The 18,017-nt window shown below is 41.1% G+C and overlaps 1 protein-coding gene across 4 annotated transcripts in view; it reads right to left on the bottom strand.

Moving 5' to 3' along the window:
* FREM1 (FRAS1 related extracellular matrix 1) overlaps nt 1–6,036 on the bottom strand; it is a 176,392-nt gene extending 170,356 nt beyond the window's left edge. For 2 of the 4 annotated variants that reach the window (XM_088018775.1, XM_028107286.2), the window contains exons 1-2: nt 5,901–6,036; nt 5,288–5,388 (exon numbers count right to left, since the gene is read on the bottom strand). The gene's annotated coding sequence lies outside the window, so the exon portion shown is untranslated. Of the gene's footprint in view, nt 1–5,283; nt 5,409–5,900 lie in introns of those variants that run through there. The other 2 variants (XM_028107288.2, XM_028107289.2) reach the window with 2 other exon arrangements.
* Nucleotides 6,037–18,017: the final 11,981 nt, after the last annotated feature.

Genomic DNA, 18,017 nt, shown 5'->3' on the forward strand with positions numbered 1-18,017 from the left:
CGTGATTGTCCCCTGCCCATCTCCCTAGCCCCTTCTCACAGGACTCTCCTCCTTGCCCCTGACAAGCTAGTCACACAGTTCCTCTTCCCTTCTTAAACTCACCACACTGCCCACTCTGCGCCTTTGTATGTTTTCATCCGTGCTGTTCCATCTGCCATGAATGCCCTTTGCCCACTTCTACCAAACTTCCGTTTGCCTGGCTAACCTTTTTTTTTTTTTAAGATTTTATTTATTTATTTATGAGAGAGAGAGAGCGTGTGCACACAAGCAGGGGGAGTGACAGGCAGAGGGAGAAGCAGACTCCCCGCTGAGCAGGGAGCCCAACACGGGACTCGATCCCAGGACCCTGGGACCACGACCCGGGCCGAAGGCAGATGCTTAACCAACTGAGCCACCCAGGCATCCCTGCCTGGCTATCTTCTATCTATCCTTCAGGTCTCAACCTCCCAGACTGGTATTATCTGCTTGCATAGAATCCTGTGATACCCTCACCACATGTGGTATTTCATTGTTTATTTGCAGTCATTTTATTAAAACTTGACCTTTTTACCCTAGTCTGTAAGCTTCTTGAAGATAACAACCATGATTATCCTGCTCACTCAAGTCTCTCCCATCCTGGTCATCTTCTCTGGCCCAGAGAAGATTAGTAAATATTAGTTGAGTGACTGACTTATCACAGTGCAAACACCAGACCTATAAGAAAACACTGGTGGAAGAGAAAGACCAGGGGGAAGCACCGCATGTTTGAATGGCTATGGCTTGTCATTTTCTTTTCGGTGATGGTTTACAAGCTGCCCGTGGTACAATCCCCGAGTTTCAAATTCTCAAACATTTCCCCCTGAAGTGGGGCCCCTGGCTACAATGGAGCAAAATCCTTCCTGCCGAAAAAAAATAAAATAAAATGATTTCTTTCCCGATGTATTTATATCTGAAACAGCTATAAAAGTCTTCAATTCTGGAGGGTCAGGAAGAAATGAGGGCAGAATGATTTTCACAGTGCCCTTGCTCTCTCTGTACTAATCGCTTTGATGGTCCAGGAGCTCATGGGTCCACTCATGGGTCCACCCACGGGTCCCACCAAGTGGGACCAAGGGCAGAGAAGTGGTGGGCTAACATCTATTCTGCCTCGTCAATGAAATCTGGAAGAAAGCTTGATTTCCCATTTCTCTTTTCTTTTTACCTAGGGATTGAATGGCTTGCCACACGTGTGATTCTTTCCAGCCTTCACACCCATGTTAGCCCTTTTCCAGAGAAGAAATACTCATTGAGCACTTATCATACATCATGGACCATGCCAGGTGCTTTTCAAATGTCCTTTAGCCTTCATGAACATCTGGTAAGTGTCCATACCCTCATTTGACTCAGACGAAACTGGCTAAGTAACGGTGCCAGTATCACAGAACCAAAGAATATTGCAGCCCAGAACTGGAACCCAGCTGAAATTTATTCAAAGTTCTTTTTTTTTCTATTATACCACTCTGATTTAACATTTGAGCTCTCCTATTAATACTACTTTTTGGTTTCAGAACAATCACTAATGCTTATTGGATGAAATAGAATTATCCCACCACGTTATAACAAAGAGGAAGATTTACATAAAACAGAATTAGGGTACTGCTCTTGTGTGTTGCTATGTTGCCCTTCCCAGGAGGAGAATCACTTTAACAGGAGAAAGAAATCTGGGCTACGGAAGGGATTTGATAGGAAACACCCAACAACTTTTAAACATGTGGATGAATTCTCATCTGGGAATTCAATCCTTTCTGAAATTCTCCTAACTTCACGATGGTTTTGTCTTATAACTGACCAAATGAAGAATTTTTGTGCTAACAGGAAATGTAGACCCTGGAATGAAAACAGCATGGCATCGAGTGCAACCTCACGAGATAAAGTCCAAGCTCACTTATTGTACGAAGAATTTAGGGAGCATTTGTAAGCCCTGAGCAGCTGATAACACTTGACAGAAGGCAGAGATAGGATCCTAGGGGTGTGGAAAACCACTGGAAAGATGTGGAGCTCAGTGGGTCCTGGAGTGTTACCTGCCCTGGTCTCTAAAGAAGTCAGATATGAAAGTTTCAAGGATAAAATTGAGAGTGAAGAGTGACACACAATCTTAGAAGCCTTTGCATGAGGCATAAAAGGAGTATTTCTGACATCATACCAGCAACCTCATAAACAGGGAGGGAGAAAGGTGAAACCGAAGACTATTTTGCCACCTCCTTTAAACCTACTAACAAGAGGCCAAGAACCCTTGGTCAAAAATATCCTAACTTTGCAGTAGCCCCATACACTGTCCCCCAGCAAGTAGTTTCCCACCCAAACGTAATATCTGCAGACAGCTAGAAGCTTCATTGGTCAGAAAAGCACTCAGATCACAGCTATATTTTCTTATCTTGATGGCCAAGTCTTAGAACCCTTTGAAATGTTACAGTCATGGAAGTAAGAGAAACTATAGTAGGCAAAATGTGGATTTCATTAGGGAGTTGCTTTTTTTCCCAGACCCTCAAAGGTCTCTGTTGGAGCCTCTCACCTGGTAGCACAAAAGCTACTAAATCGCTTGAATGAAAGGGTCAGGTGCAAGCTGTGTAACCATGAAGCCCTGCTAAGCCCTGCTCAGACCACCCAGCTCTCCAAAGCGGGGGAGCAACACCAGATTCAGACAAGATAAGCTGCTGTCCTAGGTTACCTGGCCCAGGGAGACAGCCTTCCAGAGAGTTACAGAAGCCCATTGTGAGGAATAACTGTGTGCTCTGCAAAGGTAGAATTTGTCTAACTCACTCTACCGGTGCTCTTGGTTTCTGAGGAGAGAAAGACAAGTTAAAAGATATTTTTGAAAAATGTTAAAAAAAAAAAAGAAAAAGAAAAGAAAAGCAGGAAGCCAAATCTTTGGGCCTGTTTTCAAAACGCAAATGCTACAAAGCTCCCATTCCCCCTTGTCTGTGTTTAGAAGACTGAGCCATGTACACCAATGTCAGGATATCAGAGCTGGAAAGATACTCAAACTCATTTAACTCAACCCTTTCATTTTATTGGTGGAGGAAGTGAAGTTTAGAGAGATTTGCTGGCTCACCCAAGATTGGTTAGCAACAGGTAAGACTTGAAACAGCATGAGGACAAGGGCTCTGTCCACACATTGATCTTTCTGGAGTCCTTGGAAAGTAGCATGGAGCCTGGCACGTAGCGGGCACCCACTAACATTTGGAGTGAGGAGAGGGGGATAAAGGAAGGGACACTGATGAGCACATCCTATTTTCTTTTTCCTATAAACATACAATGTCATAAAACGTCATCGAGGATGGGGATGGAAGCTGAGTTCTTACCTTCATATGTTGTCAAATGAGGACCTCAGCATAATGAAGGAATCACTTCCTGTTTCTCCCAATTCCTGTGGGTTGGTCTAATCCAAACTCAGTTTCTAGGAATTGCTCCTGAACAGTCCCAAGAAATAATCCAGCTCCGTTCAGCCCCACTCAGCCTAGCCCATCCCCAGAAGCTGCCCTGGGTTGAAAGTTTCTAAGACGAACATTGCTCGGCCATGTGCAATCAGGTCAGACCACACATCGCAACACATGGAGGTGGGTACATGGCGTGCGAGCACCTTTGCCCAACTCCCTTCCTCACTCGTGGGAATGGAAAGGCGAAGATGGAAAAAAAAGCAAGGAAATAAAGATGAGGTTGGTGGGAAAGCTGGTCAAAAGCCCTGGTTTATCAGCCAAGCATGCAAAGCCATGTCGCATATAACTTATGTTCAACATCAGCTGAAATTCAAGTTTATCATTTAGATATGAGGTTTCACATTAACCAAGTACGTGACAAGAATTTAATTGCCCCGGACAACATAGAGCAGCGCTTATCCAAATGTGATCTCACTTGCTTCAGAATCACCTGGGTAAATTCTCGGCCCCTCCCCAGGCCTAAAATCCTTTGGTGGGGCGGGGGGGGGGGGGGGGGGGCTGGCCTAGGCACCTGCATTTCAGCAAGGACCCAAGTGGTTCCCATTCACACTAAGTTTTCAGAATCCCTGATAGAGAGAAAGACCAAGGGTAGTTACCGTTTTCCTAGAATCATACTGAAGGCACTTTTACCAAGTATAGGCAGAGGACTGCGAAGCAATTCTTCAGGCTTTAACTAGAGCCAGGAATAGTGCTGTCAGTTTTCTGGGGCAGAAACCTGAGGAGCATTTGAATCACTAGGTCTGATCAGCGGAGCAGCCGTGAAGTGGTTAATCTCTCCAGCAAGATTCCCAGGCCATAATCTCCAACCAGCCCCCGGAAATGCTCTTTTTTAAGCTTTGTAATTCACACCAGGCAACAAGACTAAGCACAAGAGTCCAAAAAAAAAAAAAAAAAAAGCAGAAAGGAAAATTAAATGCCTTAAAAATTACTTCTGTGATCCAGATGAAAACTAAAAGAAACTATTCACTACAGCACCAAAGTCTCTGGACCGAATCTGGGTAATGTGCAAAAAAGAACTTAAACATCAGTCCCAAACTTCAGAACAAAATGATTTCTTTGCCTCTCCAACACTCCCTCTCATCCCCATAAAAATAGAACCATGCTTTTAAAAATATATCTCCAAGTAGAACTAAATCAAAGCCAGGTATCCAAAACTCATCTCATGCAAATTTCTCTCTTTATACCATGAGGAGATTATTTGTCGTGTTAATTTTTTCATCATTTCCCTTTGCCATTTCATGTAGCTGAGAAGAAACATCCTGATCTGGGGTGGTGGTGGTGAGGGTGGATTACAAAATTTAAAATGGTGATTTTGTTGGTGAGTGCCATGGGGATGAATTCGGAAGAGAGTTATAAATTGTGTTACATAATAAAGAGACTCCCATCGTGGGCCTATGGGTTTTTAACAGTGCAAACGGCCACCCTTCTGAGTTGACATGAGAAACTTTTTCAAGTGGACTCTGAAAACCCTTCTTGTGAGCATACTTGAAGTGAATGCTACCAAGCAAACCACCTCGGGAGCATTTTGCTAACAGAACATTCGCAGTCAAGATGGGAGGAAGTACATAAAGCAGATACTTACAGGTAGTGGTTTTCCTTTCCAAGCTAAAAAGCTAGAAACTCTGGGCCCTGGGGCGGGCGGGGAAGAGTCACTGACCCGGTAATCTCTGGTTTAAAGGGCTTTGAGAGGAAGGGGGAGGAACAAGATCCCAGGAAAGGAAAGAGAGCTGAAATTCCAGTCTTTCAGGTCAGCTGAGTGTTAGCTTTCTTTGTACTAGAAATCTCTTAACCCACCCAACGGGAAAACATAGACCTGAAGTTCACATACTCACTCCACTGTCCTTGCTGGTCCTGTCCAAGGCGGCGGCGGCGGCGGCGGCAGCGGCTGCTTCGGCTTTGGAAACTTCCCGACTGCCAAGCCTCAGGACTCCCCCTGCGGAGGGCATGATAAAGGATGCGTGCAGAGCTTGCGGGGGCGGGGGGGGGGGGCCGACCTCCCTGGCGGAGAGCCAGGGCTCCCCAGCCCCTTCTGCTGGTTGAGCCCGCAGGGACCAAACTGAGCTTTTGTTAATAAGGTCGCTCGCTCGGCTCCCTAGCCTCTCGCCAGCCTCCCCTTACCACTATTAGTTCTGTACTAAGTGCTCTGCCGCTGGCTGAGCCGAAGCTGCCTCTCCCGCCCGCCGCACACACGCACACACGCTTGCACACACGCTCGCACACGGCATGCACACAGTCACCCAAACACACCGCGCACAGGCGCACACGGGCTACCCACACACAGACCCACACTCACAGGCGTGCACACATTCACACGCGCGAGTGTGGGTGCACACTCACACATGCCACACACGCGCGAACTAACCCCCACCCACAGTCATCCTCACACACCCACACATGCTCACAAACGCCCGCTGCATGCATATGCACACACTCTTTTCCCCGGACCTTCAAACTCTTCAAACACTTTTTTCTCCCTGAACCTCTTTTCTTCAAACACATGCCTTCCTCCCCGGAAAGGTTTTTATTCAAATTCAGACAAGATGCTCCGCAATCCGCAAGGAGGAGGAAAGGGGAACTGGCCCCTTCGGACTTTTGTCACAGCCTTTAAAGAAAAAGAGGAGCTTCTGTTTGTAAGCCCCACCTTCGTCGTTCAGCCTACAAGGCTTTTCCCGTGTTTGGATGCTTTTTAAAAAAGTCACAAAAATTCCCGTCATCTCATCTCATCTCATTTACATAGAGTGCATGACCCCGCCCATTGAGACACAGCCCAGGTCATGAAACGGCCCCCGCAGAAATTCATTTCATTAAACTTGTCAGGGTTCAGTGGGCGGGGGAAAGTCTTGCTCCCTAACAACTGCATAATAAAATGCCTTCCTGTATTTCATCTCCACCAGCAAAAAAATAAAAAAAAAAGTAATGGCATGCCATCTGTCCCAACTTTTAAACTGACCATAAATAGAGAAGTTGAAGTATTATCTCACTTTGGGGAAAATGTTTATATTGTGACATGTCTGGTTGTTCTAAACTTTAGCCAAAAGCACAAGGCCCTGTAAACCCAGTTCCCCCTAGACTGTGGTTCCCCATCACAAGGTGACGAGCCATACCCCCTTCCTTGGAAACAATGAGAAGAGAGAAAGAAAGTGAAAAGAAAGGAAAGAAAAGTGTATGAGGAAGGAAGGAAGGAGAGAGAGAGAGGGAGAGAAAGAAAGAAAGAAGGGAAGAAAGGAAGAAAGGAAGAAAGGAAGAAAGAAAGAAAGAAAGAAAGAAAGAAAGAAAGAAAGGAAGAAAGGAAGAAAGAAAGAAAGAAAGGAAGAAAGGAAGAAAGAAAGGAAGAAAGGAAGAAAGGAAGAAAGAAAGAAAGAAAGGAAGAAAGAAAGGAAGAAAGGAAGAAAGGAAGAAAGGAAGAAAGGAAGAAAGAAAGGAAGAAAGGAAGAAAGAAAGAAAGAAAGAAAGAAAGAAAGAAAGAAAGAAAGAAAGAAAGAGAAAGAAAGAGCGAGCAAGCAAAAGAGAGAAAAATGATTATTTTATTTTACAATATGCTTTACGGATACTTTAGGAAGGAGGGGTACATATACACTTACTCAAAGTCACCAGAACTTTAAAATTTTCAAGAATCTCTCAATTCAGGACGCCCGGGTGGCTCAATCGGTTAAGTGTCTGCCTTTGACTCAGGTCATGATGCCAGGGTTCTGGGATCGAGTACCACAGGTCTCCTTGCTCAGCGGGGAGACTGCTTCTCCCTCTGCCTGCCACTCCCCCTGCCTGTGCGCTCTCTCTCTCTCTCTGACAAATGAATAAATACAATCTTTAAAAAAAAAAAAGAGGAATCTCTCAATTCACCCCATTTGCTCCGATAATAAATGGATGAAACTTCTTGAAGAAACAAGAGGCTCTCCATAAGTAAACAAAAATTGTTTGCTAAACAATTATCAGTAAACAAAATATAGTAACAATGTATGACTCATGTACTAATCTCGAAAGGGCAAAAAATAAAGCTTTAATGATGTTAGGAATCACAGTGTGATCGGTGATTTTTGTTCTCAGACTGAATTTAAAAATTTACCAGCTTGTGAATATCTTAACCACGAAGAAATGAAGATGATCATAAATACTATTAGTTGAGACCCGAAATCCATTTGATAAAGGAATGATAGTAGGTAGTTGCGTCGATATGCTTCTCTTAACATCTGGGTTAAATAAAGTTTATGGATTAGTCGAGAAACAGAAATAAATGTTTTACATCACTTCTATGGGGGGAAAAATACATTCAGCATTCTAAGCAAAAAATAACAAAGTTAAATTGAAACGTATTTCAGAAGGTCCGCAGGAAATGTAATTTTCTTTAAGTTAATCAGTATATGTATGATGCTTGGCCTAATGTTTTGCTGAACATATTCTAAAATAGACAGAGATAGAGTTAGGCTAGCCAAAATATCTTGAAATCTGAAGTACCTGCTTATACAAATAAGTCTCTCGCTCTCTTAAATTTCCCACAAATGGATAGGGGCTGTTAAAATAATACAGTTATCAACTTCAATAAAGTACTCCTTGAAAAGCTGAAATGCAAAGCCAAATGTTTAAAAAGAACAAGCAAAGGAACGACAAAGAATCTCTCCCCTAAAAGCATGTGATATTGTGCTGGAACAAAATGCATTTTAAAGAAATCATTCTATTTCTAACCTTAGGGTTGGAGTGATGTGTAAAACATAAAATATTTGGGAGATTAGCATTCTCTTTTGGATTGTAACATGTATAATTTTTGCTGAACTGTTATAGAATATATAGCAGTCTCTGAGAAGCAAAGCCAACAACCTCACCAACAACTCCCATAAGCGAATAGGAGTGTGCCTATTAAATATTGCTGATGGCACCGAGCACATTGCCTTGTGAAAATGGTTTTCCCCTGAGTCTATAAAACCTGATGGCTACGGGGAGCAATGCTGCAACAAGGAGTGGAAAATTCACACTCTAAATAGATCAACTTAAAATAAAACAAAAAAGTAAAATAAAAGCAAAATAAAATACCCTGTACAGCAGAAAAGAACAAAAACACAACCCAGCAAGAATGTTGGAGGCAGAGGCTTGCTGAGGTCAGGGCTGGGAGTGACAGGGTGGCTAGGGAATGAAACAAAACCCTCCCACCACCCCCCACCCCCGCCCCACAGCAAGGCAGGAAGAAGACGGGGATGCTCTGCTCAAAATCAGAAGAGTGTAGATGGATATCACTCCTAAACATAAGTGCAAAATCCTAACTAACATATTTACAAATCTAATCTATTTTGAAAGACACCATGACCAATATGGTTTATTTCAGGATGGCAAGGATGGTTCAAAATGAACACATCTAGCAGTTCCGTATTTTAAAGGAGAAAAAAAAGGCCACACAATTGTCTTAATAAATGCAGAAGGGTGCTATGCAGTAAAATTCAATACTCATTCTCAAAAAACAACAACAACAAAAAACGTTATTAGCCAACTAGGAATAGAAGTCTTTTTACATGATCAGGGACATCTATCAGAAATCTTATGCTTGATGGTAAAATTTTAGTAGCCACTAAAGAAGGAACAGGACAAAAATGCCTGCTACATTCCCCACAATTCAACATGGGATAGGAGGTCCTAGCCAATACAGTAAGTCAAGAATAAAAAATAAGGCATGAGGATTGGAAAGGAAGAAAATAACCCTATTATTTGTAAAAGATACGAGTCTCTCTCTAAAATATATTTTAAAAATCTTCTCAGGGCGCCTGGGTGGCTCAGTCATTAAGCGACTGCCTTCGGCTCAGGTCATGATCCCAGGGCCCTGGGATCGAGCCCCACATCGGGCTCCCTGCTCGGTGGGAAGCCTGCTTCTCCCTCTCCCACTCCCCCTGCTTGTGTTCCCTCTCTCGCTGTCTCTCTCTGTGAAATAAATAAATAAAATCTTTTAAAAAATAAAAATAAAAATAAAAATCTTCTCAATGAGGATGCTAAAGAAGGTGCTCCTGATGGGAGAGACACAGAAGGGTCAGACTTTCCCAAAACACCCACTAAGTAATACACTTGTTAACAAAGAAATCCTTCTCCCAGCACTTTATGTCAGGAGCCAATGGTCCAGCTGGATATCTGAAAGAATTAATGACTTGGGTCCTTTTCATTTTATGATGGCTGATACTCAAATCATGTGCTTCACTGAATCTATCAGAGCAAATGTTTCCCATCCTCCATTTCAAGGCTATTGCTTGTGGAAATGGTAACTTCAGACTAAAAATTCTACTTATCACATTATCATATACACATTTGTCCGTTAAGTTCCAGCAGGAAATCAGAATAAACCGACTCATTCCATTCCACTGTGCCTTCACAATAGAAAATTAAATAGGCAATGCATTTTTCTCGATAATTAACTTGAACACAGCTTCAAATGCTAGCATTAAAGTAGACAGACATTAGGACTTCTGTACACACATGAAAAACATGAAAAAATCATCAGGAATCCTTTTTATGTCCATCTTTTATAGGACAAGGGGAAATGCACCAAAGGCAACATAAACAACTTAATTTTACGATGTTTTGCATTTCAACTGTCTGAGATTTGGGAGTGATTTTGTCTTTCAAAGCTTAGCACCAGGAACAATTTCATCTTTCCAAGCATAACATAAGGAGTTAGGAGTTTTCACTTATTGACTCTGGAAAAATATCCTAATTCCAGCTCCCTCAAAAGATGATGAATTTTATATCATAAAGAATCAAAATAAAAAGAGTTGTTACATTTAAAAAAAGAAATCATGACAACTTAGGCCAAGTCAAAATACTGTACTCTGAAAGTTACAACAAACCCACAGGCAAAAGATGCTTTTCACATCTTAGAAGTAAATGGCACAAATCTACTAACAAAATCCCAAACTTGCTTAGCAATATGAGGCTGAAGTCACACACCGTACATGTCTTGCAAGAATCGAAATGAGCTGATCTATTAAATTCTCTGCAACGAGGGTACTGTACCTTAGTATAAGCTAGGCTCTGCACAGACCATGGGAGGGAACAGAGAGGAGTAAGACCCACTGCCTGCTCTCAAAAATCTTACAATACAATCGGAGAAGATAAGAATATATAGAGAGACATCCAGATGGCCAACAGACTCATGAGAAATTGCTCAACATTGCTCGGCATCAGGGAAATCCAAATCAAAACCTCAATGAGATACCACCTCACACCAGTCAGAATGGCTAAAATGAACAAGTCAGGAAACGACAGATGTTGGCGGGCATGCGGAGAAAGGGGAACACTCCTACACTGTTGGTGGGAATGCAAGCTGGTGCAACCACTCTGGAAAACAGTATGGAGGTTCCTCAAACAGTTGAAAATAGAGCTACCCTACGACCCAGCAATTGCACTACTGGGTATTTAGCCCAAAGATACAAACGTAGGGATCCGAAGGGGTACGTGCACCCCAATGTTTATAGCAGCAATGTCCACAATAGCCAAACTGTGGAAAGAGCCAAGATGTCCATCGACAGATGAATGGATAAAGAAGAGGTGGTATATATACACAATGGAATATTATGCAGCCATCAAAATGAATGAGATCTTGCCATTTGCAATGACGTGGATAGAACGGGAGGGTATTATGCTGAGTGAAATAAGTCAATCAGAGAAAGACATGTATCATATGACCTCACTGATATGAGGAATTCTTAATCTCAGGAAACAAACTGAGTGTTGCTGGAGTGGTGGGGGGTGGGAGGGATGGGGTGGCTGGGTGATAGACATTGGGGAGGGTACATGCTATGGTGAGCACTGTGAATTGTGTAAGACTGTTGAATCACAGATCTGTACCTCTGAAACAAATAATACATATATGTTAAAAAAAAAAAGAAGAAGAAGATAGTAGGAAGGGAAAAGTGAAGGGGGGGAATCAGATGGGGAGACGAACCAGGAGAGGCTATGGACACTGAGAAACAAACTGAGGGTTCTAGAGGGGAGGGGGGTGGGGGGATGGGTTAGCCTGGTGATGGGTATTGAAGAGGGCACGTACTGAATTGAGCACTGGGTGTTATACGCAAACAATGAATCGTGGATCACTACATCAAAAACTAATGATGTAATGTATGGTGATTAACATAACATAATAAAATTTTAAAAATTAAAAAAAGAATATATAGAGAAATATCATATATTGAGATGTGATTAAGGGTAGCTAACAATTATTGAACATGTACCCCCTTATGTACATGTTCACCTACCTGCATTTATTAACTCATTTAATCCTGACAACTCTAATACCTTGAGTAGATTTAGGGGCTCAAGCCATAGCATCAGTTGTCTCTCCTTCCATTGACAAGCTCTGCTTTGTTTCACTCTGTATATTAACCTTATTTTCTCCTGGTAAATACAAGCTTTTCCTTTTTCTTTTTTAAATTTTTATTTGTTTTTTACTGACGTATAGTTGGCATATAATATTAGTTTCAGGTATATGAAACAGTGATTCAACATGTGTGTGTGTGTGTGTGTGTGTATATATATATATATATTATGAAATGCTCACCATGATCAGTGTAGTTGTATAGGCTTTTTCGTGGGAAAGAAGACAGCCAGAAGCACAGGCCTACATTCCTATGGCTTGTAATCCTAAAGGAAGAATGTAATCTTCTATATCAGTTTTAGCAGAAAAACCCAAGGACGACCGAGGAAGAAGTAGGAGTTTTAGATGGTTGACCCATCAGGACAATGTGGAGTGGGGAAACATTTTCCAAATGAGAATGGGGACGTGAGATGGGAGAGCAGCTGGGCAGGACAGTCAGGCACTGAGAGAGCTGTCTAGTTCAGTCTCTGAAGCAGTGGGAGCCACTGGAGGCTGTGTTTTATTTGAAATATATTTGACATAAAACATTGTGTAAATTTAAGGTGTACAACATGTTGATTTGATACATTTATATATTGCAATATGACTGCCATTGTAGTGATAGTTAGCACCTCTATCATGTTACATAATTTTCTTTTTAGTGTTTGTAATAATAATAATAAGTTCTAGTCTCTTAGCAGGTTCAATGATTATAATACAGTATTGTCTATACTCCCTATATTGCACATTAGATCTCTAGGGCTTAAAAAAAGAAGTGAGCAACCACGAAATGAAAAGACATGGAGGAAATTTAGGTACATATTAATAAGTTAAAGAAGCCATTCTGAAAAGGCTACATACTATACTAATAAAACTATATGACATTCTGGAAAAGGCAAAACTATGGAGACAGTAAAATATCAGAAGCTGGGGGGAAAGATGAATAGATGGAGCACAGAGAATTTTTAGAGCAATAAAACTATTCTGTATGATACTTTAATGGTAGATACATATCTTTATAAATTTGTTCAAATCCCCAGAACTTACAACACCAAAAGTGAACTTTAAAATGGTCTATAGATGGGGCACCTGGGTGGCTCAGTTGGTTAAGCATCTGACTTTTGATTTCAGCTCAGGTCATGATCTCAGGGTCCTGAGACTGAGCCCCACATCAGGCTCCAAGCTCAGCGCAGAGTCTGCTTGTCCCTCTCCCTCTCTGCTCCTCCCCTACTCGCTCTCTCTCTCAAAGAAATAAATAAAATCTTTTAAAAAATAAAGTATACTATAGACTCTGGGTGTGTCGATATAGGTTCATCAATTTTAACAAATGTACCACTCTGATGGGGGATATTGATAATGGGGAGGCTATGCATGTGTGGAGGTAGGGGGCATAAGAGTAAACTCTGTATCCTTCCACTCAGTTTTGCTGTGAACCTAAAACTGCTCTAAAAAATAAAATTGAATAAATGTGGTTTTTTTTTTTAATTCAAAAGCTAAAAAAACAAAGCAATGGTACCACTGGTCATGATCCCCCGAGAATCTCTCAAGGAGGAAAGACAGTCTTTAAGAATTCCACATGGAGAAACTGAGCCCCATACGTACTATTGGTGGGATCAGAAAATAGTGCAACCACTGTAGGAAACAACAAGTTTCCTCAAGAAAAAAAATTAAAACATAGAATTAACATATGATCCAGCAATCCCATTTCAAGGTATATATCCAAAAGAATTGGAAGCAGAGTCTTAAAAATATACCTGCACACATATATTTCATATCACAGTTGCCAGAAGGGAGAAACAACCAAAATGTTCATCCACAGATGAATGGATAAACAAAATGTGGTCTATACACACAATGGAATATTATTCAACCTTAAAAAGGAAGGGAATCCTGTCCCATACTAAACCATAAATGAAACTTGAGGACATGATGTTAAGTGAAATAAGCCAGACACAAAAAGATGAATACTGTATGATTCTACTTCTTTGAGGTTATCTAAAGTAGTCAAATTCATAAAAGGAGAAAGTAGAATGGTGGTGGCCAGGAGCTGGGGGAAGGGGAAGGAGAGGAGTTGCTATTTAATGGGTAAAGAAATTCACATATCTAAGATGAAAAAGTTCTGGAGATCTGTTTCACAACAGTGTGAATATACCCAACACTACTGAACTGTATACTCAACAATGGTTAAGATAGTTTTTTTAAAAAAAGAATAACAAGGGCGCCTGGGTGGCTCAGTTGGTTAAGCATCTGCCTTCGGCTCAGGTCATGATCCCAGGGTCCTGGGATTAAGTCCCACATCGGGCTCCCTGCTCCTTGGGAGCCTGCTTCTCCCTCTGCCTCTCTCTCTCTCTCTCTCTCTCTCTCTCTCTCTCTGTCTCTCATGAATAAATAAATAAAATCTTAAAAAAAAAAAGAATAACAATATTCACTGATTTTTTTTTTTTTAAATCCACTGGAAACTCTTACCCACAAGCCTGAAATCACTACGGATCTGGCATAATTTGAAAACTGGTTAATCATGCAATGAGCATTCTTTATTATTGTTTAGGAAAAAATCTCATGTCTTTACTGACAAGTACAATAACAGGTTCCCAACCTGTTTACAATCAACTCTCCCAACCAAATCCATGTGAGATGGGGGAAAAAATATAATGAAAAGTTGTTTTTCCTAAAGTTTCCTTTGTTCAAAGTTCCATATTACCTCTTCTGAATTTCAGGATGAATAGCCCTCATTTAAACTTTTTCCAAAATTAAATTTTTTAAAAATTAGAAACATTTCCCCATGTCTAGGAAACTTTCGGGGTGTTCTCTGAAATAAGATCAACACACTTCTCAAAACTTTTGTACATAAAGTGATAACTTGATAGCATGTAATATTTAAGAGCAAATGTGATATTCAAGCAAATAGAATAAACTTGGTTTCCAGTAAGAGAGAAAAAATTACAAGTCAGACTTTCTGGAGTCTACTGATGCTTTATCTTGTTCCTTAGCACTGAGTACTTGCCCCTATCCACCTCCTTTCACCTTCTAAACTCTTGACTAAGTTTTCCATACTATGTGGGAATGAAGTAAGAATATGCAATTTCAGAAAGCCATTCCAGCATATCCAACGTAAATGACACTCATCAAGACTTGTTCACAAGAAGCTACAAGCATTTAGTTATGGCCTTTCCTTAGTTGAATCCCTGTGCTGTACAATTCTGTGGTTTGCAGAGCATGTTTAATACACAATGCTTTTGATATTGTCTATTTTTAAGACCAATAATTCAAAGGAACTATATAAATTATTTAACTTCAATTATATGACACTTATCACTGTATCTTGCCCTGGTAAGCATGTAAGAAATGGCATTGATGACAATGATAAACTTGGGTACATGCTCCAAGGCAATATCACAGAAGGGTCTGCACCCTCTCTCCTGGCACTAGCAAAAACGTAGTTAGGAAACCAACAGATCCTGGGAGCCATCTTGGAAGTCCATTGTAGACAAACAAAATGGAAATAAGATGGCTAAGCAGAAAGCAGAAATGTAGTTACAAAGATAGGTCTGAGTGAAATGATTACCTTGTGTTATGCTTTTTTGTTTTGTTTTTTTTCCCTCTAGCATGAGGTCATTTCATGCATTCATCTAACAGTTATTAAGCACTTACCATATGCTGGGCACTATCTCAGTGTTGGAAGTATAACGATGAATATAATACATATAAAGAATTATGAAGAGTCTGAGATGTTATCCTCCTTGAAAGCTAACAAGTTAGCCTGCCACAATGTCATGGATGCTGGTGGAAGACAGAAGACACATGGGTCTGAGGTAAAGGATAGTCTATTACTTACAACAATAGCTATAGCCCATGTACGAACATTTGCACCCACAAGACAATGTAAAGAGGGTCATATGATACTTGCATATGCAATGATGTACATTATAAAAGAGGAACCTTGAGTTTAGGGAACCTGAATATTTTATTATGGGCAGTAAGCCTGCCTGTCCTTTGTCCTGGAAGAAGACCGTGTCTTTATTATACTGGACAATAAACAAACCTGCCCTCTGCTCTGGAGGAAGACGCTATGTCTACCTTGAAAGGCTATTTGCTCAAACAACCTTGTAACTTTGCTCATGAGACATGCAGAAACACAAGACACTCATGGATAATTATCTCCCCAAAGTATAGTCCCTACTCTCAAGAAGCTTTGAATTTAAAGAGGGATGACAAATGTTAAAATAATAATAATAATAATAATAATAATAATAATAATTGAAGATGGCAGGTAAAATGATAGTACGTATACAAGATACTACGGAAGAATCAAGGACGTGTTCTGAAACAAGAACATTCAGAGAAGCCTTCTCAGAGGACCTAAATGCTAGGGCTGACTCTCAAAGGAGGAAAAGGGCAGGGCAGATATAGAAAGAGGTAGAGATCATTTTAACAAGAAGTCTCTGCAAGACCAAAGGCATGGAGATGAGAGCAGTGCGCTACAAGGAGAAAAGTAAAAGAAGTTGGACATCAGGGAAGGTTAAGCATGAGGCCAAGGGTAATGGGAGCTGAAGGGAGACAGGCAGGCAAGGTCTAGAGTTTGGAGAGCCTTTCATGTCTTCCCAAGGAGTGTGGGCTTTGCACTGCAGGCGTTGGAAAGCCACTGGAGGGTTTAAACAAACCTTGGGATTTGCATTCGCTAGATCATTCTAAATGGGAAGGGGCCCATATCTCTGGCTTACTGTTTTGATTTGGGTATGATATGCAGGTCATCAGTGTCCCCTCCAATCCCTGGTGACATATTGGCCAACATGGAGTATGTGTGGTTGCCATCAACCACCCTCGTGAATGTGTCCCAGATGATCCAGCAGGGCTCCTTGCTCTTCTTGGCCCTTGTAAATGTGCTGTCACTCACACATTCAGCCCCAGTCTCCAGCAGGCACCCTGGGTGTTTCCAGGAGCATACTTATCAACATCGCTGTCTTCAGAGTAGTTTTATCTCAGTCCCTGGGGTTGTAATAGTCAATGATAAAGATATCCAGTTCCGTATCTTCCTATCATCTGATTTCCTCCTCTGACAAATGCTATCCCTGAAAAATAACAGAGAAGTTCCTGACGTCTTCTGTTTCTCTTAGCGTGATCCCTTCAGAGCATGTTAGCCTAAGCGTTGCTGATGGAGGCACTGGATGCCTGGGACAAGTACGAACACTAGTTTCTAATCGTGGATGAAAACTTTTTATCATTTATTTGCATGCTAAGATTTTTAATCATTAATTTATGAGGAATGGGAATGTAAGTCTTTCTAGAATTCTTGAACTTGGATCTAACGGGACATTTAGCTACACATCACCAACAACTGTTTGAAACTAAAACATACTCTAGATACTTTATCATCTCCAAATGCCACAAATGACACCTAGATCTGTCACAGTTATGATTACCAGGGATCAAAAAGACCTGAGTGGATCCCAGAAAAAAACTCAAAACCTAAATTTATCCTTTAACACACTCTTTTCATGAAACATCTGACCAGCCACATTTCAGCAAAACCAATGCTCATGGCCACAGTGAATGGAGTAGGAATTTATTACCTCTACGGTCCATTCTTTTCCATTGATCGGTTATCTTGCTCAACTTCTGCAAAGGCACCTTAGAATCAAAGGGATATTTGTCAAATGTTTTCATCTTCTTAAATAGTGACATCTCTAGAGTTGATTCTTCACCATCTTTAACAGAAAGTGTATTGTGGGGCGCCTGGGTGGCTCAGTCGGTTGGGTGTCTGCCTTTGGCTCAGGTCATGATCCTGGAGTCCTGGAATCAACCACCAAGTCGGGCTCCCTGCTCAACAGGGAGTCTGCTTCTCCTTCTCCCTCTGCTCCTCTCCTGCTCATGTTCGCTTGCTCACTCTCTCTCTCTCAAATAAATAAATCTTTAAAAAAAAGGAAAAGAAAAGAAAGTGTATTCTATCGAGTGTACTGTAACCCTGGGTTCTTATAGTGACCCTTAGGGTTTTAAATGCATAAACTAAAGCATCCAATGGGCCTCACTTTTAACTCAGCATGTGAACAGAAAAAAGATGTGAATGTTCTAATTTACTCCAATGTGGCTGACTTCAGATAAGCATTCATTACCCTAACTGAATATGGCAAATAATACACATGATACAATGTTTTGGAGGATTCTTCCAGTTCTAAAGCTAATTCATAGACAATAACTTGTTTGATCATTATAGACACTGTAGTTTTGACATTATTTTTCTG

Source organism: Eumetopias jubatus, unplaced genomic scaffold (assembly GCF_037043125.1).
Source record: "Eumetopias jubatus isolate StellerSeaLion01/CBP00866 unplaced genomic scaffold, mEumJub1_p1.0 scaffold_15, whole genome shotgun sequence".
NCBI classification, from domain to species: domain Eukaryota; kingdom Metazoa; phylum Chordata; class Mammalia; order Carnivora; family Otariidae; genus Eumetopias; species Eumetopias jubatus.